At 36.4% G+C, this 21,171-nt stretch overlaps 28 non-coding genes across 28 annotated transcripts; all 28 read right to left on the bottom strand.

Moving 5' to 3' along the window:
- Positions 1-321: 321 nt before the first annotated feature.
- Trnal-caa (transfer RNA leucine (anticodon CAA)) lies at positions 322-439 on the bottom strand. The gene is made up of 2 exons: positions 402-439; positions 322-367 (listed from the first exon to the last, which is right to left on the bottom strand). It is a non-coding gene; the product is annotated as a tRNA-Leu (tRNA).
- Positions 440-593: 154 nt separating this feature from the next.
- On the bottom strand, positions 594-711 carry Trnal-uaa (transfer RNA leucine (anticodon UAA)). Its single transcript has 2 exons — positions 674-711; positions 594-639 (listed from the first exon to the last, which is right to left on the bottom strand). It is a non-coding gene; the product is annotated as a tRNA-Leu (tRNA).
- Positions 712-861: 150 nt separating this feature from the next.
- Trnal-caa (transfer RNA leucine (anticodon CAA)) lies at positions 862-979 on the bottom strand. The gene is made up of 2 exons: positions 942-979; positions 862-907 (listed from the first exon to the last, which is right to left on the bottom strand). It is a non-coding gene; the product is annotated as a tRNA-Leu (tRNA).
- A 427-nt stretch (positions 980-1,406) lies between these two features.
- On the bottom strand, positions 1,407-1,524 carry Trnal-caa (transfer RNA leucine (anticodon CAA)). The gene is made up of 2 exons: positions 1,487-1,524; positions 1,407-1,452 (listed from the first exon to the last, which is right to left on the bottom strand). It is a non-coding gene; the product is annotated as a tRNA-Leu (tRNA).
- A 420-nt stretch (positions 1,525-1,944) lies between these two features.
- On the bottom strand, positions 1,945-2,062 carry Trnal-caa (transfer RNA leucine (anticodon CAA)). Its single transcript has 2 exons — positions 2,025-2,062; positions 1,945-1,990 (listed from the first exon to the last, which is right to left on the bottom strand). It is a non-coding gene; the product is annotated as a tRNA-Leu (tRNA).
- A 153-nt stretch (positions 2,063-2,215) lies between these two features.
- On the bottom strand, positions 2,216-2,333 carry Trnal-caa (transfer RNA leucine (anticodon CAA)). The gene is made up of 2 exons: positions 2,296-2,333; positions 2,216-2,261 (listed from the first exon to the last, which is right to left on the bottom strand). It is a non-coding gene; the product is annotated as a tRNA-Leu (tRNA).
- Positions 2,334-2,486: 153 nt separating this feature from the next.
- Positions 2,487-2,604, bottom strand: Trnal-caa (transfer RNA leucine (anticodon CAA)). Its single transcript has 2 exons — positions 2,567-2,604; positions 2,487-2,532 (listed from the first exon to the last, which is right to left on the bottom strand). It is a non-coding gene; the product is annotated as a tRNA-Leu (tRNA).
- A 423-nt stretch (positions 2,605-3,027) lies between these two features.
- Trnal-caa (transfer RNA leucine (anticodon CAA)) lies at positions 3,028-3,145 on the bottom strand. Its single transcript has 2 exons — positions 3,108-3,145; positions 3,028-3,073 (listed from the first exon to the last, which is right to left on the bottom strand). It is a non-coding gene; the product is annotated as a tRNA-Leu (tRNA).
- A 153-nt stretch (positions 3,146-3,298) lies between these two features.
- Positions 3,299-3,416, bottom strand: Trnal-caa (transfer RNA leucine (anticodon CAA)). The gene is made up of 2 exons: positions 3,379-3,416; positions 3,299-3,344 (listed from the first exon to the last, which is right to left on the bottom strand). It is a non-coding gene; the product is annotated as a tRNA-Leu (tRNA).
- A 416-nt stretch (positions 3,417-3,832) lies between these two features.
- Positions 3,833-3,950, bottom strand: Trnal-uaa (transfer RNA leucine (anticodon UAA)). The gene is made up of 2 exons: positions 3,913-3,950; positions 3,833-3,878 (listed from the first exon to the last, which is right to left on the bottom strand). It is a non-coding gene; the product is annotated as a tRNA-Leu (tRNA).
- Positions 3,951-4,910: 960 nt separating this feature from the next.
- Positions 4,911-5,028, bottom strand: Trnal-uaa (transfer RNA leucine (anticodon UAA)). The gene is made up of 2 exons: positions 4,991-5,028; positions 4,911-4,956 (listed from the first exon to the last, which is right to left on the bottom strand). It is a non-coding gene; the product is annotated as a tRNA-Leu (tRNA).
- A 153-nt stretch (positions 5,029-5,181) lies between these two features.
- Trnal-caa (transfer RNA leucine (anticodon CAA)) lies at positions 5,182-5,299 on the bottom strand. Its single transcript has 2 exons — positions 5,262-5,299; positions 5,182-5,227 (listed from the first exon to the last, which is right to left on the bottom strand). It is a non-coding gene; the product is annotated as a tRNA-Leu (tRNA).
- A 153-nt stretch (positions 5,300-5,452) lies between these two features.
- Trnal-uaa (transfer RNA leucine (anticodon UAA)) lies at positions 5,453-5,570 on the bottom strand. Its single transcript has 2 exons — positions 5,533-5,570; positions 5,453-5,498 (listed from the first exon to the last, which is right to left on the bottom strand). It is a non-coding gene; the product is annotated as a tRNA-Leu (tRNA).
- Positions 5,571-9,798: 4,228 nt separating this feature from the next.
- On the bottom strand, positions 9,799-9,916 carry Trnal-caa (transfer RNA leucine (anticodon CAA)). The gene is made up of 2 exons: positions 9,879-9,916; positions 9,799-9,844 (listed from the first exon to the last, which is right to left on the bottom strand). It is a non-coding gene; the product is annotated as a tRNA-Leu (tRNA).
- A 422-nt stretch (positions 9,917-10,338) lies between these two features.
- On the bottom strand, positions 10,339-10,456 carry Trnal-caa (transfer RNA leucine (anticodon CAA)). The gene is made up of 2 exons: positions 10,419-10,456; positions 10,339-10,384 (listed from the first exon to the last, which is right to left on the bottom strand). It is a non-coding gene; the product is annotated as a tRNA-Leu (tRNA).
- A 692-nt stretch (positions 10,457-11,148) lies between these two features.
- Trnal-uaa (transfer RNA leucine (anticodon UAA)) lies at positions 11,149-11,266 on the bottom strand. The gene is made up of 2 exons: positions 11,229-11,266; positions 11,149-11,194 (listed from the first exon to the last, which is right to left on the bottom strand). It is a non-coding gene; the product is annotated as a tRNA-Leu (tRNA).
- A 150-nt stretch (positions 11,267-11,416) lies between these two features.
- Positions 11,417-11,534, bottom strand: Trnal-caa (transfer RNA leucine (anticodon CAA)). The gene is made up of 2 exons: positions 11,497-11,534; positions 11,417-11,462 (listed from the first exon to the last, which is right to left on the bottom strand). It is a non-coding gene; the product is annotated as a tRNA-Leu (tRNA).
- A 422-nt stretch (positions 11,535-11,956) lies between these two features.
- Trnal-caa (transfer RNA leucine (anticodon CAA)) lies at positions 11,957-12,074 on the bottom strand. Its single transcript has 2 exons — positions 12,037-12,074; positions 11,957-12,002 (listed from the first exon to the last, which is right to left on the bottom strand). It is a non-coding gene; the product is annotated as a tRNA-Leu (tRNA).
- Positions 12,075-12,225: 151 nt separating this feature from the next.
- Positions 12,226-12,343, bottom strand: Trnal-uaa (transfer RNA leucine (anticodon UAA)). The gene is made up of 2 exons: positions 12,306-12,343; positions 12,226-12,271 (listed from the first exon to the last, which is right to left on the bottom strand). It is a non-coding gene; the product is annotated as a tRNA-Leu (tRNA).
- Positions 12,344-13,572: 1,229 nt separating this feature from the next.
- Positions 13,573-13,690, bottom strand: Trnal-caa (transfer RNA leucine (anticodon CAA)). The gene is made up of 2 exons: positions 13,653-13,690; positions 13,573-13,618 (listed from the first exon to the last, which is right to left on the bottom strand). It is a non-coding gene; the product is annotated as a tRNA-Leu (tRNA).
- A 963-nt stretch (positions 13,691-14,653) lies between these two features.
- On the bottom strand, positions 14,654-14,771 carry Trnal-uaa (transfer RNA leucine (anticodon UAA)). Its single transcript has 2 exons — positions 14,734-14,771; positions 14,654-14,699 (listed from the first exon to the last, which is right to left on the bottom strand). It is a non-coding gene; the product is annotated as a tRNA-Leu (tRNA).
- A 690-nt stretch (positions 14,772-15,461) lies between these two features.
- Positions 15,462-15,579, bottom strand: Trnal-caa (transfer RNA leucine (anticodon CAA)). The gene is made up of 2 exons: positions 15,542-15,579; positions 15,462-15,507 (listed from the first exon to the last, which is right to left on the bottom strand). It is a non-coding gene; the product is annotated as a tRNA-Leu (tRNA).
- Positions 15,580-15,997: 418 nt separating this feature from the next.
- Trnal-uaa (transfer RNA leucine (anticodon UAA)) lies at positions 15,998-16,115 on the bottom strand. The gene is made up of 2 exons: positions 16,078-16,115; positions 15,998-16,043 (listed from the first exon to the last, which is right to left on the bottom strand). It is a non-coding gene; the product is annotated as a tRNA-Leu (tRNA).
- Positions 16,116-17,204: 1,089 nt separating this feature from the next.
- Trnal-caa (transfer RNA leucine (anticodon CAA)) lies at positions 17,205-17,322 on the bottom strand. The gene is made up of 2 exons: positions 17,285-17,322; positions 17,205-17,250 (listed from the first exon to the last, which is right to left on the bottom strand). It is a non-coding gene; the product is annotated as a tRNA-Leu (tRNA).
- Positions 17,323-18,005: 683 nt separating this feature from the next.
- Trnal-caa (transfer RNA leucine (anticodon CAA)) lies at positions 18,006-18,123 on the bottom strand. The gene is made up of 2 exons: positions 18,086-18,123; positions 18,006-18,051 (listed from the first exon to the last, which is right to left on the bottom strand). It is a non-coding gene; the product is annotated as a tRNA-Leu (tRNA).
- Positions 18,124-19,622: 1,499 nt separating this feature from the next.
- On the bottom strand, positions 19,623-19,740 carry Trnal-caa (transfer RNA leucine (anticodon CAA)). Its single transcript has 2 exons — positions 19,703-19,740; positions 19,623-19,668 (listed from the first exon to the last, which is right to left on the bottom strand). It is a non-coding gene; the product is annotated as a tRNA-Leu (tRNA).
- A 152-nt stretch (positions 19,741-19,892) lies between these two features.
- On the bottom strand, positions 19,893-20,010 carry Trnal-caa (transfer RNA leucine (anticodon CAA)). The gene is made up of 2 exons: positions 19,973-20,010; positions 19,893-19,938 (listed from the first exon to the last, which is right to left on the bottom strand). It is a non-coding gene; the product is annotated as a tRNA-Leu (tRNA).
- Positions 20,011-20,694: 684 nt separating this feature from the next.
- On the bottom strand, positions 20,695-20,812 carry Trnal-caa (transfer RNA leucine (anticodon CAA)). The gene is made up of 2 exons: positions 20,775-20,812; positions 20,695-20,740 (listed from the first exon to the last, which is right to left on the bottom strand). It is a non-coding gene; the product is annotated as a tRNA-Leu (tRNA).
- Positions 20,813-21,171: the final 359 nt, after the last annotated feature.

A 21,171-nucleotide genomic window follows, 5' to 3' on the forward strand; every position in this document is an offset into this window, starting at 1 on the left:
TAGAAGTGGAGGAAATTGAAACGAAATCGTAAAACGCATTCATCTTTCCTCATTTTTTTAGGAAGCCAAGCGACATCAAGTCATTAGCAGCTCCCCATTCATGCAGTTGTCGCTATCACTTGCTAAATAGCTATCGGCTAGAAGAAATGGTCTTCTTCGGGGAGGTCTCGCCCCAGTAGGTTGTCTTCTTCTACCCACCACCCCTGAATTCGCAGAACTCGGCCGGGTACGGGCGGACTCGGATCTAAGTTACAAAGCCGTATACGGCCGGCCTCGGTCTTAAGGAGTTAAACAAGAGCATATACCTTTTAAAAATACTCTTGTCAGAAGTGGGATTCGAACCCACGCCCACGTTCGTGGACCAGAACACTCAGATTCCGGTTATCGGAGCAAGTAAGATCCTTGAGTCTGGCGCCTTAGACCGCTCGGCCATCCTGAAACTTACTTCCATCGGAATAAACCCTGTCCTTTGTTTGAAAATGTTTATAAATTCTTAAAAAGTTTTTTTCATTTTATTTTTCAAGCGGTTTAGAAGTAAGCACTGCTTTTAATTTAACTTTAAAAAAAGAAGATACTCCTTTAAAAAATACTCTTGTCAGAAGTGGGATCCGAACCCACGCCCACGTTCGTGGACCAGAACACTCAGACTCCGCTTGTCGGAGCAAGGGAGGTCCTTAAGTCCGGCGCCTTAGACCGCTCGGCCATCCTGACACACTCTCGCAATTGAGAGAATACGATGTTCTGTTTGAAATATTATATAAAATTTAAAAGGTTTTTTATTTTAGTCTCAGAGCGCTTAAGAAATAAGAACAGGTATGAGATTAATTTTAAAAAAGAAAAAAAACCCTGAAAAAATACTCTTGTCAGAGGTGGGATTCGAACCCACGCCCACATTTATGGACCAGAACACTCAGACTCCTTTTATCGGAGCAAGGGAGATCCTTGAGTCTGGGGCCTTAGACCGCTCGGCCATCCTGACACTTACTTCCATCGGAATAAACCCTGTACTTTGTTTGAAAATGTTTATAAATTCTAAAAAGTTTTTTTTCGTTTTATTTTTCAAGCGGTTTAGAAGGAAGCACTGCTATAAATTTAACTTTAAACAAGAAGATATTTCTTTAAAAAATACTCTTGTCAAAAGTGAGATTCGAACCCACGCTCACATTCGTGGACCAGAACACACAGACTCCGTTTATCGGAGCAAGGGAGATTCTTGAGACTGGCGCCTTAGACCGTTCGGCCATCCTGACACTTACGTCCATCGGAATAAACCCTGTACTTTGTTTGAAAATGTTTATAAATTATAAAAAGTTTTTTTTTTCATTTTATTTTTCAAGCGGTTTAGAAGGAAGCACTGCTTTTAATTTAACTTTAAAAAAAGAAGATATTCCTTTAAAAAATACTCTTGTCAGAAGTGTGATTCGAACCCACGCCCACATTCGTAGACCAGAACACTCAGACTCCGTTTATCGGAGCAATGGCGATTCTTGAGTCCGGCGCCTTAGACCGCTCGGCCATCCTGACACTTACTTCCATCGGAATAAACCCTGTACTTTGTTTGAAAATGTTTATAAATTCTAAAAAGTTTTTGTCATTTTATTTTTCAAGCGCTTTAGAAGTAAGCACTGATATAAATTTAACTTTAAACAAGATAATATAATTTTTAAAAATACTCTTGACAGAAGTGGGATTCGAAACCACGCCCTCTTTCGTGGACCTGAACACTCAGACTCCGCTAATCGGAGCAAGGGAGATTCTTGAGTCTGGCGCCTTAGACCGCTCGGCCATCCTGACACACTCTCGCAATTGAAAGAATACGATGTTCTGTTTGAAATATTATATAAAATTTAAAAGGTTTTTTATTTTAGTCTCATAGCGCTTAAGAAATAAGAACAGGTATGAGATTATTTTTAAAAAAGAAAAAAAACCCTGAAAAAATACTCTTGTCAGAGGTGGGATTCGAACCCACGCCCACATTTATGGACCAGAACACTCAGACTCCTTTTATCGAAGCAAGGGAGATCCTTGAGTCTGGGGCCTTAGACCACTCGGCCATCCTGACACTTACTTCCATCGGAATAAACCCTGTACTTTGTTTGAAATTGTTTATAAATTCTAAAAAGTTTTTTTCATTTTATTTTTCAAGCGGTTTAGAAGGAAGCACTGCTTTTAATTTAACTTTAAAAAAAGAAGATATTTCTTTAAAAAATACTCTTGTCAAAATTGGGATTCGAACCCACGCCCACGTTCGTGGACCAGAACACTCAGACTCCGCTTATCGGAGCAAGGAAGATCCTTGAGTCTGGCGCCTTAGACCGCTCGGCCATCCTGACACTTACTTCCATCGGAATAAACCCTGTACTTTGTTTGAAAATGTTTATAAATTCTAAAAAGTTTTTTTCATTTTATTTTTCAAGCGCTTTAGAAGTCAGCACTGCTATAAATTTAACTTTAAACAAAAACATATACCTTTTTAAAAAAACTCTTGCCAGAAGTGGGATTCGAACCCACGCCCACGTTCGTGGACCAGAACACTCAGATTCCGGTTATCGGAGCAAGTAAGATCCTTGAGTCTGGCGCCTTAGACCGCTCGGCCATCCTGACACATATTTCCATCGGAATAAACACTGTACTTTGTTTGAAAATGTTTATAAATTCTAAAAAGTTTTTGTCATTTTATTTTTCAAGCGCTTTAGAAGTCAGCACAGCTTTTAATTTAACTTGAAAAAAAGAAGATATTCCTTTAAAAAATTCTCTTGTCAGAAGTGGGATTCGATCCCACGCCCACATTCGTGGACCAGAACACTCAGACTCCGCTTATCGGAGCAAGGGAGATTCTTGAGACTGGCGCCATAGACCGCTCGGTCATGCTGAAACGTCTTTCCATCGGAATAAACCCTGTACTTTGTTTGAAAATATTTATAAATTCCAAAAAGTGTTTTTCATTTTATTTTTCAAACGGTTTAGAAGGAAGCACTGCTATGAATTTAACTTTAAACAAGAACATATACCTTTTAAAAATACTCTTGTCAGAAGTGGGATTCGAACCCACGCCCACGTTCGTGGTCCAGAACACTCAGACTCCGCTTATCGGAGCAAGGGAGATTCTTGAGACTGGTGCCTTAAACCGCTCGGCCATCCTGAAACGTCTGTCGATCGGAATAAACCCTGTACTTTGTTTGAAAATATTTATAAATTCTAAAAAGTTTTTTTCATTTTATTTTTCAAGCGGTTTAGAAGGAAGCACTGCTTTTAATTTAACTTTAAAAAAAGAAGATATTCCTTTAAAAAATACTCTTGTTAGAAGTGGGATTCGAACCCACGCCCACGTTCGTGGACCAGAACACTCAGACTCCGCTTATCGGAGCAAGTAAGATCCTTGAGTCTGGCGCCTTAGGCCGCTCGGCTATCCTGACACTTACTTCCATCAGAATAAACACTGTACTTTGTTTGAAAATGTTTATCAATTCTAAAAAGTTTTTGTCATTTTTTTTTTCAAGCGCTTTAGAAGTAAGCACTGCTATGAATTTAACTTTAAACAAGAACATATACCTTTTAAAAATACTCTTGACAGAAGTGGGATTCGAATCCACGCCCCCGTTCGTGGACCTGAACACTGAGACTCCGCTTATCGGAGCAAGGGAGATTCTCGAGTCTGGCGCCTTAGACCGCTCGGCCATCCCGACGCTTACTTTCCGAGGAAAAAACCCTGTACTTTGTTTCAAAACGTTTATAAATTCTAAAAAGTTTTTTTCATTTCATTTTTCAAGTGCTTTAGAAGTAAGCACTGCTATAAATTTAACTTTAAACATATACCTTTTAAAAATTCTCTTGTCAGAAGTGGGATCCGAACCCACGCCCACGATCGTGGACCAGAACACTCAGACTTCACTCCTCGGAGCAAGGGAGGTCCTTAAGTCTGGCGCCTTAGACCGCTCGGCCATCCTGACACACTCTCGCAATTGAAAGAATACGATGTTCTGTTTGAAATATTATATAAAATTTAAAAGGTTTTTTATTTTAGTCTTAGAGCGCTTAAGAAATAAGAACAGGTATGAGATTAATTTTTAAAAAGAAAAAAAAACCCTGAAAAAATACTCTTGTCAGAAGTGGGATTCGAACCCACGCCCACATTTATGGACCAGAACACTCAGACTCCTTTTATCGGAGCAAAAGAGATCCTTGAGTCCGGCGCCTTAGACCGCTCGGCCATCATGACACTTACTTCCATCGGAATAAACCCTGTACTTTGTTTGAAAATGTTTATAAATTCTAAAAAGTTTTTTTCATTTTATTTTTCAAGCTGTTTAGAAGGAAGCACTGCTTTTAATTTAACTTTAAAAAAAGAAGATATTCCTTTAAAAAATACTCTTGTCAGAGGTGGGATTCGAACCCACGCCCATGTTCGAGGACCAGAACACTCAGACTCCGCTTATCGGAGCAAGGAAGATCCTTGAGTCTGGCGCCTTAGAACGCTCGGCCATCCTGACGCTTACTTCCAGCGGAAAAAACCGTGTACTTTGTTTCAAAACGTTTATAAATTCTAAAAAGATTTTTTCATTTTATTTTTCAAGCGCTTCAGAAGTAAGCACTGCTATAAATTTAACTTCAAACAAGAACATATATCTTTTAAAAATACTCTTGTCAGAAGTTGGATTCGAACCCACGCCCACGCTCGTGGACCAGAACACTCAGACTCCGCTTGTCGGAGCAAGGGAGGTCCTTAAGTCCGGCGCCTTAGACCGCTCGGCCATCCTGACACACTCTCGCAATTGAAAGAATACGATGTTCTGTTTGAAATATTATATAAAATTTAAAAGGTTTTTTATTTTAGTCTCAGAGCGCTTAAGAAATAAGAACAGGTATGAGATTAATTTTAAAAAAGAAAAAAAACCCTGAAAAAATACTCTTGTCAGAGGTGGGATTCGAACCCACGCCCACATTTATGGACCAGAACACTCAGACTCCTTTTATCGAAGCAAGGGAGATCCTTAAGTCTGGGGCCTTAGACCACTCGGCCATCCTGACACTTACTTCCATCGGAATAAACCCTGTACTTTGTTTGAAATTGTTTATAAATTCTAAAAAGTTTTTTTCATTTTATTTTTCAAGCGGTTTAGAAGGAAGCACTGCTTTTAATTTAACTTTAAAAAAAGAAGATATTTCTTTAAAAAATACACTTGTCAAAATTGGGATTCGAACCCACGCCCACGTTCGTGGACCAGAACACTCAGACTCCGCTTATCGGAGCAAGGAAGATCCTTGAGTCTGGCGCCTTAGACCGCTCGGCCATCCTGACACTTACTTCCATCGGAATAAACCCTGTACTTTGTTTGAAAATGTTTATAAATTCTAAAAAGTTTTTTTCATTTTATTTTTCAAGCGGTTTAGAAGGAAGCACTGCTTTTAATTTAACTTTAAAAAAAGAAGATATTCCTTTAAAAAATTCTCTTGTCAGAAGTGGGATTCGAACCCACGCCTACGTTCGTGGACCAGAACACTCAGACTCCACTCCTTGGAGCAAGGGAGGTCCTTAAGTCTGGCGCCTTAGACCGCTCGGCCATCCTGACACACTCTCGCAATTGAAAGAATACGATGTTCTGTTTGAAATATTATATAAAATTGAAAAGGTTTTTTATTTTAGTCTTAGAGCGCTTAAGAAATAAGAACAGGTATGAGATTAATTTTTAAAAAGAAAAAAAAACCCTGAAAAAATACTCTTGTCAGAAGTGGGATTCGAACCCACGCCCACATTTATGGGCCAGAACACTCAGACTCCTTTTATCGGAGCAAAAGAGATACTTGAGTCCGGCGCCTTAGACCGCTCGGCCATCATGACACTTACTGCCATCGGAATAAACCCTGTACTTTGTTTGAAAATGTTTATAAATTCTAAAAAGTTTTTGTCATTTTATTTTTCAAGCGCTTTAGAAGTCAGCACTGCTTTTAATTTAACATTAAAAGATAGATAAGATAGATAGATAAGATAAGATAAAATTTATTAACAAACAAAATACACATACATAACAGTAAGCAAAATGAAAAAAAGTAAAGTTAAAAAAACTTACAAATTATAAAACATAAATTACAAACTTCATAACAAAACATTAAGAAAATCTTAACTATAGTTCAACACGAGTTAGTATTAAATTCAACACTAAAGAGCGCCAAAGGCACTGTCCGCAGTGTTTTTTAATTGAATTAGTATGGAGTACAAACACAAATATGTATTAACAGAAATATTTACAAATTAATTTTACACAAGTAGTACCAATTTTACACAGAACAATTATTGGACTGTTTGACTCCTGAAAAAAAAAAACACAATAACTCGCATTGAAACATTCAATAGTATAAAAATTACAATACAAAATCCCCCCCGGTTGGCAAGTCAGTATATTTTATCAGCTAAAAGTTAATTGTTGATAGAATGTCATTATTTTGTATATATTCATTGACCCCTTGTTTATATTTTTTAAAGTTCTTCTCATTCCTAACATCTTCCGTTAGTTCATTAAACAGCCGCGGTGCCAAGTAAAAGAATTGTTTTTTAATAATCGTTTTATTTGGTTTAATAACTTTATATTGTTTACCTGAAGTTCGAGTATTATATTGTTTTTCATTAATTTCAAACCAGTTATTGTTGTTATGCAAAAAATACAATATTCTCTGTGCATATATTTCTCTGATATTATAGATTTTCTCTGACTTTTGTAAAATAGTATCGTTTTTATTAAGTTCTTGTTTAGCTCCATAAATTATTTTCAAAATTTTTGCATAAGTTCTATTTAAATTGGTAAGATTTGTTTCATAATCGCCTCCCCATGCACAAATACCATACGTAATTATTGAGTTAATCCAAGCATAAAATAAACATCTAAGAAACTTTTTCCCAACTATATTTCTCAATAGATAGAGCCAATGTATTCTACCTCTTAATTTTTTCACAAGTTTATCAGTATGGCATTTCCATTTTAAATTTTCACTAAAAGTTATACCTAAATAATTTATATTTTCGACTCTTTCTATGGCAGGGCAATTACAGTTATTTGTGCAGTCACATGTTGGTTCGTGATATTTTATGCCTAAATCAATTTTATTAATTCCATTCTTTTTTAAATCAAACTTTATGTATTTTGTTTTATTTATATTAAGAGATAACATATTGTCAGTTAACCATTTATTTATAGCAGTTAAATCAAGTTCCATTTGGTTTTTTATATCATTAATGCTCTTTGCAGAATATGTTAATGCTGTATCATCTGCATATAGAGTAATTGTACCGTATAATTTAATGCATGACATGTCATTAATATATATTAAAAAAAGTAATGGACCTAAAATTGATCCCTGAGGGACTCCCGTTTTTGTTGTTTTATATTTGCTTATACAGTTATTTAGTTTTGTTGCTTGTTTTCTGTCCGTGAGATAGGATAATATCCATTTGTAAGGTATTCCTCTTATTCCAACATTGTATAACTTTTTTATCAAAATCTTTATGCTTACACTGTCAAATGCTTTACGTAAATCCAAGAATACTGCTGAAGTTTCATAGTTTTCGTTAATGTTCGCATAAATTTCACCTGCTAATTTTAATACAGCTTTTTCAGTATTTCTGTTTTGCCTAAATCCGTATTGTGCGTTATGGAAAAAATCATATTTTTCTAAGAAATTCATCAACTGAGAGCTATAACATTTTTCCAATAATTTTGAGAATATTGGTAGAACTGAGATAGGTCTGAAATTATTACAGTCATCTTTAGCACCTGATTTGTGTATCGGTGTAATTATTGCTTTTTTTAGATCATCTATGAATTCCCCTCTTTGTAGACTAATGTTGATGATTTTTGTCACAATTTCTATATGATAATTAGCAATTATCTTAAGTGCATTACTTGTAATTCCGTCATGTCCCGGTGTTTTGTCATTTTGCATATTATCAATAATATTTTTAACCTTACTTATTTCCATTGGGTAAATATACATAGAATTTGTTTGGTGTGTTATATTATTATCATAGTTTGATGCTTTATCGCCGTTTATTTCCACACAACAATTTATAAAAAAGTCATTAAATTTTTCAACTAGTTCATTGCTATTATCTGCATCGATGGAATTCTTATTCTTAATCCCTGTAATATCTTTAATAATATTCCATTGTTTTCTTCCATCTTTTCCAGCATGGACAAATTTTTTATGAAAAAAATCCTCTTTTTCTTTTTTAATCAACTTTTTTAATTGATTATTGTATTCTTTATAATTATTTTTATATTCCTTATTATAAGGAAATTGTTTTATTTTTTTATATAATTTTTCTTTTTTATTGATCATATTTACCAACTCTTGTGTAATCCATTGTTTTTTTAATTTATTAGCTTTTTTTATCTTCTTGTTTTTTTCCATGAATTCCTTAATTTTACTGATAAAAGTGTTATAAATCTCATTTATCTCCATGTTTTCATCTATTAAGCTAGAGAAATTAATTTCTTCAATATCCTGTTCAAAAGTTCTATAATCGATGCATGTTTTAATTATTTGCTCGCTACTCCGATTACGTTTCAAATGCTTTTCTAATAATTTTTTGTTATCAATTTTTACTAGTAATGCATAATGATCGGTTATTGTTGTTTTATGTACTGCAGCTGTTACGGCTCTATCTATTCTGTAATTACATTTATAAAAGACATGATCAATACAGGATGAGCTTAGGTCATTACACCTAGTTGGTATATCAACATATTGCTTGAAACCCATAGTGTACATAGTATTAATATAATCATTTGTTGTCGTGTTATTCTGTAAAGTATCAATGTTTATGTCACCAATATACAAAATGTTTTTACATACAATTCCTTTTACCTTTTGTTCAAGTTCTAATATATAATCATTTATACTACATTCAATAGACCTGTAAATAAAAACTATAAAAAAATCAAGTTCCTTATTATACAAGTATAATGCCTCAGCAGTATTCATTAAAATACTCTGATCAGAAAAGTAGTATTTCTCTTTAATGTAAGCTATGACTCCCCCTGATCGATTTCTTTCTCTTGTATTATAAAGTTTGTTATACCCCTTAAGATTATAATTATCAATTTCACATTCCTTAATCCATATTTCACTTAATAACAAAATATCTATATCCATATTTTCAATTGTTATCAAGAGTTCATCTAAATTTTGCCTTATGCTCCTTATGTTCAGATGATAAATGTTTAATACCGCTGTATTGAAGAAGATATTCCTTTAAAAAATACTCTTGTCAGAGGTGGGATTCGAACCCACGCCCATGTTCGTGGACCAGAACACTCAGACTCCGCTTATCGGAGCAAGGAAGATCCTTGAGTCTGGCGCCTTAGAACGCTCGGCCATCCTGACGCTTACTTCCAGCGGAAAAAACCCTGTACTTTGTTTCAAAACGTTTATAAATTCTAAAAAGTTTTTTTATTTTATTTTTCAAGCGCTTTAGAAGTAAGCACTGCTATAAATTTAACTTCAAACAAGATCATATATCTTTTAAAAATACTCTTGTCAGAAGTAGGATTCGAACCCATGCCCACGTTTGTGGACCAGAACACTCAGACTCCGCTTGTCGGAGCAAGGGAGGTCCTTAAGTCCGGCGCCTTAGACCGCTCGGCCATCCTGACACACTCTCGCAATTGAGAGAATACGATGTTCTGTTTGAAATATTATATAAAATTTAAAAGGTTTTTTATTTTAGTCTCAGAGCGCTTAAGAAATAAGAACAGGTATGAGATTAATTTTAAAAAAGAAAAAAAAACCCTGAAAAAATACTCTTGTCAGAGGTGGGATTCGAACCCACGCCCACATTTATGGACCAGAACACTCAGACTCCTTTTATCGGAGCAAGGGAGATCCTTGAGTCTGGGGCCTTAGACCGCTCGGCCATCCTGACACTTACTTCCATCGGAATAAACCCTGTACTTTGTTTGAAAATGTTTATAAATTCTAAAAAGTTTTTTTCATTTTATTTTTCAAGCGGTTTAGAAGGAAGCACTGCTATAAATTTAACTTTAAACAAGAACATATACCTTTTAAAAAAACTCTTGACAGAAGTGGGATTCGAATCCACGCCCTCGTTCGTGGACCTGAACACTGAGACTCCGCTTATCGGAGCAATTGAGATTCTTGAGTCTGGCGCCTTAGACCGCTCGGCCATCCTGACGCTTACTTTCAGAGGAAAAAACCCTGTACTTTGTTTCAAAACGTTTATAAATTCTAAAAAGTTTTTTTCATTTCATTTTTCAAGCGCTTTAGAAGTAAGCACTGCTATAAATTTAACTTTAAACAAGAACATATACCTTTTAAAAATACTCTTGTCAGAAGTGGGATTCGAACCCACGCCCACGTTCGTGGACCAGAACACTCAGACTCCTTTTATCGGAGCAAAAGAGATCCTTGAGTCCGGCGCCTTAGACCGCTCGGCCATCATGACACTTACTTCCATCGGAATAAAGCCTGTACTTTGTTTGAAAATGTTTATAAATTCTAAAAAGTTTTTTTCATTTTATTTTTCAAGCTGTTTAGAAGGAAGCACTGCTTTTAATTTAACTTTAAAAAAAGAAGATATTCCTTTAAAAAATACTCTTGTCAGAAGTGGATTCGAACCCACGCCCACGTTCGTGGACCAGAACACTCAGACTCCGCTTATCGGAGCAAGGAAGATCCTTAAGTCTGGCACCTTAGACCGCTCGGCCATCCTGACACTTACTTCCATCGGAATAAACCCTGTACTTTGTTTGAAAATAATTATAAATTCTAAAAAGTTTTTGTCATTTTATTTTTCAAGCGCTTTAGAAGTCAGCACTGCTTTTAATTTAACATAAAAAAAGAAGATATTCCTTTAAAAAATACTCTTGTCAGAGGTGGGATTCGAACCCACGCCCATGTTCGTGGACCAGAACATTCAGACTCCGCTTATCGGAGCAAGGAAGATCCTTGAGTCTGACGCCTTAGACCGCTCGGCCAACCTGACGCTTACTTCCAGCGGAAAAAACCCTGTACTTTGTTTTAAAACGTTTATAAATTCTAAAAAGTTTTTTTCATTTTATTTTTCAAGCGCTTTAGAAGTAAGCACTGCTATAAATTTAACTTCAAACAAGAACATATATCTTATAAAAATACTCTTGTCAGAAGTAGGATTCGAACCCATGCCCACGTTCGTGGACCAGAACACTCAGACTCCGCTTGTCGGAGCAAGGGAGGTCCTTAAGTCTGGCGCCTTAGACCGCTCGGCCATCCTGACACACTCTCACAATTGAGAGAATACGATGTTCTGTTTGAAATATTATATAAAATTTAAAAGGTTTTTTATTTTCGTCTTAGAGCGCTTAAGAAATAAGAACAGGTATGAAATTAATTTTAAAAAAGAAAAAAAACCCTGAAAAAAAACTCTTGTCAGAAGTGGGATTCGAACCCATGCCCACATTTATGGACCAGAACACTCAGACTCCTTTTATCGGAGCAAGGGAGATCCTTGAGTCTGGCGCCTTAGACCGCTCGGCCATCCTGGCTCTTACTTCCAGCGGAATAAACCCTGTACTTTGTTTGAAAATGTTTATAAATTCTAAAAAGTTTTTTTCATTTTATTTTTAAAACTGTTTAGGAGGAAGCACTGCTTTTAATCTAACTTTGAAAAAAGAAGATATTCCTTTAAAAAATACTCTTGTCAGAAGTGGCTTCGAACTCACGACCACGTTCGTGGACCTGAACACTCAGACTCCGCTTATCGGAGCAAGTAAGATCCTTGAGTCTGACGCTTTAGACCGCACGGCCATCCTGACACTTCCTTCCATCGGAATAAACATTGTACTTTGTTTGAAAATGTTTATAAATTCTAAAAAGTTTTTGTCATTTTATTTTTCAAGCGCTTTAGAAGTAAGCACTGCTATAAATTTAACTTTAAACAAGATCATATACCTTTTAAAAATACTATTGACAGAAGTGGGATTCGAACCCACGCCCTCGTTCGTGGACCTGAACACTCAGACTCCGCTTATCGGAGCAAGGGAGATTCTTGAGTCTGGCGCCTTAGACCGCTCGGCCATCCTGACGCTTACTTCCAGAGGAAAAAACCCTGTACTTTGTTTCAAAACTTTTATAAATTCATAAAAGTTTTTTTCATTTTATTTTCAAGCGCTTTAGAAGTATGCACTGCTATAAATTTAACTTTAAACAAGAACATATACCTTTTAAAAATACTCTTGTCAGAAGTGGGATTTGAACCCACGCCCACGTTCGTGGGCCAGAACACTCAGACTCCGCTTGTCGGAGCAAGGGAGGTCCTTAAGTATGGCGCCTTAGACCGCTCGGCCATCCTGACACACTCTCGCAATTGAGAGAATACGATGTTCTGTTTGAAATATTATATAAAATTTAAAAGGTTTTTTATTTTAGTCTCAGAGCGCTTAAGAAATAAGAACAGGTATGAGATTAATTTTAAAAAAGAAAAAAAAATCTGAAAAAATACTCTTGTCAGGGGTGGGATTCGAACCCACGCCCACATTTATGGACCAGAACACTGAGACTCCTTTTATCGGAGCAAGGGAGCTCCTTGAGTCTAGGGCCTTAGACCGCTCGGCCATCCTGACACTTACTTCCATCGGAATAAACCCTGTACTTTGTTTCAAAACTTTTATAAATTCATAAAAGTTTTTTTCATTTTATTTTTCAAGCGCTTTAGAAGTATGCACTGCTATAAATTTAACTTTAAACAAGAACATATACCTTTTAAAAATACTCTTGTCAGAAGTGGGATTGGAACCCACGCGCACGTTCGTGGGCCAGAACACTCAGACTCCGCTTGTCGGAGCAAGGGAGGTCCGTAAGTATGGCGCCTTAGACCGCTCGGCCATCCTGACACGCTCTCGCAATTGAAAGAATACGATGTTCTTTTTGAAATATTATATAAAATTTAAACGGTTTTTTTATTTTAGTCTCAAAGCGCTTAAGAAATAAGAACAGGTATGAGATTAATTTTAAAAAAGAAAAAAAACCCTGAAAAAATACTCTTGTCAGAGGTGGGATTCGAACCCACGCCCACATTTATGGACCAGATCACTCAGACTCCTTTTATCGGAGCAAGGGCGATCCTTGAACCTGGGGCCTTAGACCGCTCGGCCATCCTGACACTTACTTCCATCGGAATAAACCCTGTAATTTTTTGAAAATGTTTATAAATTCTAAAAAGTTTTTTTCATTTTATTTTTCAAGTCGTTTAGAAGGAAGCACTGCTTTTAATTTAACTTTAAGAAAAGAAGATATTCCTTTAAAAAAGACTCTTGTCACAAGTGGATTCGAACCCACGCCCACGTTCGTGGACCAGAACACTCAGACTCCGCTTATCGGAGCAAGGAATATCCTTGAGTCTGGCGCCTTAGACCGCTCGGCCATCCTGACACTTACTTCGAGAGGAAAAAAACCCTGTACTTTGTTTCAAAACGTTTATAAATTCTAAAAAGTTTTTTTCCTTTTATTTTTCAAGCGCTTTAGAAGTCAGCACTGCTATAAATTTAACTTTAAACAAGAGCATATACCTTTTAAAACTATTCTTGTCAGAAGTGGGATTCGAACTCACGCCCACGTTCGTGGACCAGAACACTCAGACTCCGCTTATCGGAGCAAGGGAGATTCTTGAGTCTGGCGCCTTAGACCGCTCGGCCATCATGACACTTCCTTCCATCGGAATAAACATTGTACTTTGTTTGAAAATGTTTATAAATTCTAAAAAGTTTTTTTCCTTTTATTTTTCAAGCGCTTTAGAAGTCAGCACTGCTATAAATTTAACATTAAACAAGATCATATACCTTTTGAAAATACTCTTGACAGAGGTGGGATTCGAACCCACGCTCTCGTTCGTGGACCTGAACACTCAGACTCCACTTGTCGGAGCAAGGAAGATCCTTGAGTCTGGCGTCTTAGACCGCTCGGCCATCCTGACACTTACTACCATCGGAATAAACCCTGTACTTTGTTTGAAAATGTTTATAAATTCTAAAAAATTTTTTCATTTTATTTTTCAAGTGGTTTAGAAGGAAGCACTGCTTTTAATTTAACTTTAAAAAAAGAAGATATTCCTTTAAAAAAGACTCTTGTCACAAGTGGATTCGAACCCACGACCACGTTCGTGGACCAGAACACTCAGACTCAGCTTATCGGAGCAAGGAAGATCCTTGAGTCTGGCGCCTTAGACCGCTCGGCCATCATAAAACGTATTTCCATCGGAATAAACCCTGTACTTTGTTTGATTAAATGTTTATAAATTCTAAAAAGTTTTTTTCATTTTATTTTTCAAGCGGTTTAGAAGGAAGCACTGCTTTTAATTTAACTTTAAAAAAAGAAGATATTCCTTTAAAAAATACTCTTGACAAAAGTGTTATTCGAACCCACGCCCACGTTCGTGGACCAGAACACTCAGACTCCGCTTATTGGAGCAAGGAAGATCCTTGAGTCTGGCGCCTTAGACCGCTGGACCATCCGGACGCTTACTTCCAGAGGAAAAAACTCTGTACTTTGTTTCAAAACGTTTATAAATTCTAAAAAGTTTTTTCATTTTATTTTTCAAGCCTTTTAGAAGTAAGCACTGCTATAAATTTAACTTGAAACAAGAACATATACCCTTTAAAAATACTCCTGTCGGAAGTGGGATTCGAACCCACGCCCACGTTCGTGGACCAGAACACTCAGACTCCACATGTCGGAGCAAGGGAGGTCCTTAAGTCCGGCGCCTTAGACCGCTCGGCCATCCTGACACACTCTCACAATTGAAAGATTACGATGTTCTGTTTGAAATATTATATAAAATTTAAAAGCTTTTTTATTTTAGTCTTAGAGTGCTTAAGAAATAAGAACAGGTATGAGATTAATTTTAAAAAAGAAAAAAAACCCTGAAAAAATACTCTTGTCAGAGGTGGGATTCGAACCCACGCCCACATTTATGAACCAGAACACTCAGACTCCTTTTATCGAAGCAAGGGAGATCCTTGAGCCTGGGGCCTTAGATCGCTCGGCCATCCTGACACTTACTTCCATCGGAATAAACCCTGTACTTTGTTTGAAAATGTTTATAAATTCTAAAAAGTTTTTTTCATTTTATTTTTCAAACTGTTTAGGAGGAAGCACTGCTTTTAATTTAACTTTGAAAAAAGAAGATATTCCTTTAAAAAATACGCTTGTCAGAAGTGGCTTCGAACCCACGACCGCGTTCGTGGACCAGAACACTCAGACTCCGCTTATCGGAGCAAGGGAGATTTTTGAGTCTGGCGCCTTAGACCGCTCGGCCATCATGACCCTTACTTCCAGAGAAAAAAACCCTGTACTTCGTTTCAAAACGTTTATAAATTGTAAAAAAAAATTTTCATTTTATTTTTCAAGCGCTTTAGAAGTAAGCACTGCTATAAATTTAACTTTAAACAAGAACATATACCTTTTAAAAATGCTCTTGTCACAAGTGGGATTCGAACTCACGCCCACTTTCGTGGACCAGAACACTCAGACTCCGCTTATCGGAGCAAGGAAGATCCTTGAGTCTGGCGCCTTAGACCGCTCGGCCATCCTGACGCTCTCTTGCAATTGAAAGAATACGATGTTATGTTTGAAATATTATATAAAATTTAAAAGGTTTTTTATTTCAGTCTTATAGCGCTTAAGAAATAAACAGGTATGAGATTAATTTTAAAAAAGAAAAAAAAACCTGAAAAAATACTCTTGTCAGAACTGTGATTCGAGCCCACGCCCACATTTATGGACCAGAACACTCCAACTTCTTTTATCGGAGTAAGGGAGTTTCTTGAGTCTGGTGCCTTAAACCGCTCGGCCATCCTGACATTTATTTCTATCGGAATAAACCCTGTACTTTGTTTGAAAATGTTTATAAATTCTAAAAAGTTTTTTTCATTTTATTTTTCAAGCTCTTTAGAAGTAAGCACTGCTATAAATTTAACTTTGAACAAGAACATATATCTTTTAAAAATACTCTTGTCAGAAGTGGGATTCGAACCCACGTCCACGTTCGTGGACCAGAACACTCCGACTCCACTTGTCGGAGCAAGGGAGATCCTTAAGTCTGGCGCCTTTGATCGCTCGGCCATCCTGACGCTCTCTTGCAATTGAAAGAATACGATGTTCTGTTTGAAAGATTATGTCAAATTTAAAAGCTTTTTACTTCCTTTTACAAAAAAGGAAGTATTGTATTCGCGAAAAAATTTTCACTCAAAAATCGCCCTTAATTTCCATTTTGCTCACCCCCAAATGAATGTTGAGTTTTTTTTTCGATTCGACCACATGCGGAAAAGTGCCTAAGAATGTATAGACACGCGAAATATCCATTTTGACCATCACCGAGGTAATTACAACGACTTTTCTCGTGACGTCTGTATGTATGTGCGTATGTGTGTATGTGCGTATGTGCGTATGTGCGTATGTATCTCGCATAACTCAAAAATGGTATGTCCTAGAAAGTTGAAATTTGGTACATAGACTCGTAGTGGGGTCTAGTTGTGCACCTCCTATTTTGGTTGCATTCGGGTGTTTCTAAAGGGGTCTTTTGCACCTTTTTGGGGGGAAATCATTGTTAATTTCGATGCAAACTCAAGTGGTGTTATAATTTGGCGGTCACTTGGCGATATATCGCCAGTCTTTTGGTTGCCAAGTTTTGTCGCCAACTTGGCGAAAAATTTGGCGATTTTTTTTTTTTTTTTTTTAAATCTGCTTTCAATGTGGCCATTGCTAGTGATATTTAAAGAGTTAGAGAGAGAATCCCATTAAAAATGCAATAATAGGGAAATAGCATTAAATTGGTGTAAAAGGAAGTCATGTGATGCACACATCAGCTCGTTTATTTTAGTCTTAGAGCGCTTAAGAAATAAGAACAGGTATGAGATTAATTTTAAAAAAGAAAAAAAACCCTGAAAAGATACTCTTGTCAGAAGTGGGATTCGAACCCACATTTATGGACTAGAACACTCAGACCCCGTTTATCGGAGCAAGGGAGATCCTTTAGTCTGGCGCCTTAGACCGCTCGGCCATCCTGACACTTACTTCCATCGGAATAAACCCTGTACTTTGCTTGAAAATGTTTATAAATTCTAAAAAGTATTTTTCATTTTATTTTTCAAGCGCTTTAGAAGTAAGCACTGCTATAAATTTAACTTTAAACAAGATCATATATCTTTTAAAAATACTCTTGTCAGAAGTGGGATTCGAACCCACGCCCACGTTCGTGGACCAGAACACTCAGACTCCGCTCATCGTAGCAAGGAAGATCCTTGAGTCTGGCGCCTTAGACCGCTCGGCCATCCTGACACTCTCGTGCAACTGGAAAAATACGATGTTTTGCTTGAAATTTTATATAAATTTTAAAAGAATTTTTTTTTCTTTTTAAAGCTTTTTAGAAATAAGAACAGTTATGAGATTAATTTTAGGAAAGAATACAATCTGAAAAATTACTCCTGTCAGAAGAAGCATTCGAACCCACGCCCACATTCATGGACCAAAACACTCAGATTTCACTTGTCGGAGCAAGGGAGATATATAGCCTGCCGCCTTAGACCGCTCGGCCATCCTGACACACTCTCGCGATTGAGAGAATACGGTGTTCTGTTTGAAATATTATATAAAATTTAAAAGGTTTTTTATTTTAGTCTTAGAGCGCTTAAGAAATAAGAACAGGTATGAGATTAGTTTTAAAAAAGAAAAAAAAACCTGAAAAAATACTCTTGTCAGAAGTAGGATTCGAACCCACGCCCACATTTATGGACCAGAACACTCAGACTCCTTTTTTCGGAGCAAGGGAGATCCTTGAGTCTGGCGCCTTAGACCGCTCGGTCATCCAGACACTTACTTCTATCGGAATAAACCCAGTACTTTGTTTGAAAATGTTTATAAATTCTAAAACGTTTTTTCATTTTATTTTTCTAGCTCTTTAGAAGTAAGCACTGCTATAAATTTAAATTTAAACAAGAAGATATATCTTTTAAAAATACTCTTGTCAGAAGTGGGATTCGAACCCACGCCCTCGTTCGTGGACCAGAACACTCCGACTCCGCTTATCGGAGCAAGGAAAATCCTTGAGTCTGGCGCCTTAGACCGCTCGGCCATCCAGACACTCTCGTGCAACTTTAAAAATACAATATTTTGTTTAACGCTTTCCGGCGCGGTGGTCACAAAAAGGTACACCAATTTTAAAAATTTCTTTAAAAAAAAAGTTTTTTCTTTAAAACTCCAAAAACCGCTGCATTTGTTGCTTTTATTTCTCTTTAATGCACACAGATGGCAGCACTATTAAATATGACTCTTTGTTGGCTTAATTTCTTGTTTAAAATACCTTTATTTTCAAGCTCAAATACAATATTTTTTTCAAGATTTTAAAATTTACACCATAAACTAAATTAGTCAACCATTTTCCCTCAGGAATCCTGAGCTAATCAATCATAATTTTGCAAAAGATTGGAGTTCATTTTTGAATGCATAAACAAAGCTTCTTTCCAGGTGTCCCCAAATGTGAACACCGCCCGTCTAGAGCATTGATCTCACTGTTGTGGGTGAAAGATGTAATTTGATACATTTCAGAAAAGGGGGACCAAAAGAATTGTTTACAATGAACTTTTGTTTATTTATTTTGGGCACTTGACCCAGAACAGGTGAATTTGAAGGTCCATGACTGCACACGTTTAGATCTGCTTTTCCTACCAGACAGTTGTATACTTTTTTTATTATCAGCTTTGATATTTTTTTTTCTGTAAATGGTATTATACAGTCATATTTTTTCATTTAATATATTATAGCACCAAGGGAATGCACATAAACCAGGAGCAATGTGCCAAAAATATTTTTAACATTTTAAATTGCTTATTTAGATAATTTTATATAATCTATATGAAATTTCTTGAATTTTACTTCATCTTTATCTTGGAATTTTTATAGTAAAAATATTGAATTTTGTGTTCTAAATATTCTTAATGGCATAAATTATTGAAATAATTAGTAAAAATGCTTAAGAGCTTAAAATATTTGAAATTACTCCAATTGTCATACGAGGTAAGCATAACCACTTCAGAAAACAATTTCTGCTCAAGGAGGGCGGTGGTCACAAACGGGGACACCACCCCCAGCTGGAGGGGGTGAATTTTAAAAAATTTTGACTCTAAAATCTATGTCCAGATATCCAATTTATCCCACCCATTGTGTTTTTTTATTATATTTCTAAAATTTTAATGACCCGCGCCTGTAAGGGTTAAAATTTTATAGAATTTTCAAAGGATTTTGAATTCTTTTTAGAAATAAGACCAGTTATCAGATTAATTTTAGGAATGAATACAACCTGAAAAATTACTCTTGTCGGAGAAAGCATTCGAACCCACGCCCACATTCGTAGACCAAAGCACGCAGACTCCACTTGTCGGAGCAAGGGAGATCCTTAAGTCTGGCGCCTTAGACCGCTCGGCCATCCTGACACTCTCTTGCAATTGAAAGAATACGATGTTCTATTTGAAAGATTACGTCAAATTTAAAAGCTTTTTTATTTTAGTCTTAGAGCGCTTAAGAAATTAGAACAGGTATGAGATTAATTTTAAAAAAGGAAAAAAGCCCTGGAAAAATACTCTTGTCAGAAGTGGAATTCGAACCCACGCCCACATTTTTGGACCAGAACACTCAGACTCCGTTTACCGGAGCAAGGGAGAACCTTGAGTCTGGCGCCTTAGACCGCTCGGCCATCCTGACACGTACTTCCATCGGAATAAACCCTGTACTTCGCTTGAAAATGTTTATAAATTCTAAAAAGTATTTTTCATTTTATTTTTCAAGCGCTTTAGAAGTAAGCACTGCTATAAATTTAACTTTAAACAAGATCATATATCTTTTAAAAATACTCTTGTCAGAAGTGGGATTCGAACCCACGCCCACGTTCATGGACCAGAACACTCAGACTCCGCTCATCGTAGCAAGGAAGATCCTTGAGTCTGGCGCCTTAGACCGCTCGGCCATCCTGACACTCTCGTGCAATTGGAAAAATACGATATTTTGCTTGAAATTTTATATAAATTTTAAAAGAATTTTTTTTTCTTTTTAAAGCTTTTTAGAAATAAGAACAGTTATGAGATTAATTTTAGGAAAGGATACAGTCTGAAAAATTACTCCTGTCAGAAGAAGCATTCGAACCCACGCCCACATTCATGGACCAAAACACTCAGATTTCACTTGTCGGAGCAAGGGAGATATATAGCCTGCCGCCTTAGACCGCTCGGCCATCCTGACACACTCTCGCGATTGAGAGAATACGGTGTTCTGTTTGAAATATTATATAAAATTTAAAAGGTTTTTTATTTTAGTCTTAGAGCGCTTAAGAAATAAGAACAGGTATGAGATTAGTTTTAAAAAAGAAAAAAAAACCTGAAAAAATACTCTTGTCAGAAGTAGGATTCGAACCCACGCCCACATTTATGGACCAGAACACTCAGACTCCTTTTTTCGGAGCAAGGGAGATCCTTGAGTCTGGCGCCTTAGACCGCTCGGTCATCCAGACACTTACTTCTATCGGAATAAACCCAGTACTTTGTTTGAAAATGTTTATAAATTCTAAAACGTTTTTTTCATTTTATTTTTCTAGCTCTTTAGAAGTAAGCACTGCTATAAATTTAACTTTAAACAAGAAGATATATCTTTTAAAAATACTCTTGTCAGAAGTGGGATTCGAACCCACGCCCTCGTTCGTGGACCAGAACACTCCGACTCCGCTTATCGGAGCAAGGAAAATCCTTGAGTCTGGCGCCTTAGACCGCTCGGCCATCCAGACACTCTCGTGCAACTTTAAAAATACAATATTTTGTTTAACGCTTTCCGGCGCGGTGGTCACAAAAAGGTACACCAATTTTAAAAATTTCTTTAAAAAAAAGTTTTTTCTTTAAAACTCCAAAAACCGCTGCATTTGTTGCTTTTATTTCTCTTTAATGCACACAGATGGCAGCACTATTAAATATGACTCTTTGTTGGCTTAATTTCTTGTTTAAAATACCTTGATTTTCAAGCTCAAATACAATATTTTTTTCAAGATTTTAAAATTTACACCATAAACTAAATTAGTCAACCATTTTCCCTCAGGAATCCTGAGCTAATCAATCATAATTTTGCAAAAGATTGGAGTTCATTTTTGAA

The sequence above is a fragment of the Uloborus diversus genome, chromosome 1 (genome assembly GCF_026930045.1).
Source record: "Uloborus diversus isolate 005 chromosome 1, Udiv.v.3.1, whole genome shotgun sequence".
Classification (NCBI taxonomy): Eukaryota; Metazoa; Arthropoda; class Arachnida; order Araneae; family Uloboridae; genus Uloborus; species Uloborus diversus.